Source organism: Vigna umbellata, chromosome 6, assembly GCF_029865625.1.
Source record: "Vigna umbellata cultivar VRB3 chromosome 6, Vumbellata_1.0, whole genome shotgun sequence".
NCBI classification, from domain to species: domain Eukaryota; kingdom Viridiplantae; phylum Streptophyta; class Magnoliopsida; order Fabales; family Fabaceae; genus Vigna; species Vigna umbellata.
The window spans coordinates 21,132,770-21,134,235 of NC_142170.1; the positions used below are offsets into that span (position 1 = coordinate 21,132,770).

Consider the following 1,466-nt stretch of genomic DNA (forward strand, 5'->3'; position numbering starts at 1 on the left):
ACGGTGTTAAAAATACTAACGGTAGAGTTGCTCCCCTGGCCAAAACTGAATGACTTGTCCAGTTAGTAATTGTGTGGAAAGTTCAGCCAATGAGGGACTACCACGTGGCAGTCCCCTTCCCACTCAAAACCGGAAGCTTCATCACACTTCTCCTTCTTCTGCCATCACTGTAACCCTCCTTACCATTAACCAGTCATATTGAATATCGAACCATACTGCAGTCTCCATCGCAACTTCTCCTTCATTACCTTTAGGTTAAAATCAATTCGTGATTTGTGGCTCATTGAAGGTACAAATCGAATTCCGGCAAAGAAGGCAATGAAATTTGATGAGAAAAATTGGAGACAGTGAAGTTTTGCACTTGGGATTATACTGTATTATTATTTAGTTCTAAGCATAAACTGCATAGTGGAATCAATGTTGACATGTTAATGGATCTTTTAGTTTAAGTCCAAACCAGTTTCTGAAAGAATGAGCACTTTAGGATTGAGGTTGTAGAAAGGGAACAGTCGTTCCCTCAAAAACACCAATGACCAATCTTCCACAATGAACAATTTATGAAATCAATAAAAGAAAACGTTTCAAAGAGATTCTTCCTGGTTCATTTACCCTCAACCCTCAGTTTAAGTGCGAAACCCTAGCTTTCTCGGCATTAATAATAGACTTCATCAACTTCGCTGCATTCTCCACCTTCCCTTTCGCATTCACCACAACATAATCAAAATTCTTCAAAAGTTTCATCTCCTCTTTCACATGGCGGCGCCCTAAATATCGACCCTAAGAACGAGGGCGTATTGGAGAAACTCCTCCCGCTCCACCATCCCGAGAAACTCCTCCTTCAAGACGAAGAGGTAGTCTTTATCGTCGACTTTGGTGGGGCGGCGAGGACGCGATGCGGCGGTGACGACCAAATGGAGGCCGCGACGGGCCTCACGGAGGCGCGCGATAAGGGTGTCTTTACCAACGTTGTTGGAGCCGTTGATGACGATGATGAGAGGGTTGGGGTTGGAAGAGAGAGGGTCGGAGCTGAAGGGGGAGACTAGGGAAGCTTCCAGAGGGTGGAAGAGATCAGCGCGTTCGAGCATTTAGAATCAGCGTGCTCCACTCCACCGGCTTCTTTCCCGCCGTGATAACCCTGGCCTTCAGCACTTCACTTATGGTAATCCACGTCATTAAGTTTTATTTTTAAAATTGACACCTCAATTCATTTCAGAGTGCCACGTAATGATAAATTAGACAGCTCATTCAGTAGTTGCCAAGAGAGCAACTCTACCGTTAGTTATTTAACGTCGTAGGCAAAAAGAATCAACTTGAACTATTTTTTACAAAACATAGGACATTTATGAATTTTTGAGAAAAGAAGAACCAATTTGAACACATATAATAAATGGAGGGACCAAGATAGGTATTAAACCTTTATTTTTTTAAGTTTCTTGAGTTCTCATTTCCACTTTGTCCCAACGAAA

At 42.7% G+C, this 1,466-nt stretch overlaps 1 pseudogene; it reads right to left on the bottom strand.

The window, feature by feature from the left end:
* Positions 1-764: 764 nt before the first annotated feature.
* Positions 765-1,085, bottom strand: LOC148196957 (guanylate kinase 2, chloroplastic/mitochondrial pseudogene; annotated as a pseudogene).
* Between the last annotated feature and the right edge of the window lie 381 nt (positions 1,086-1,466).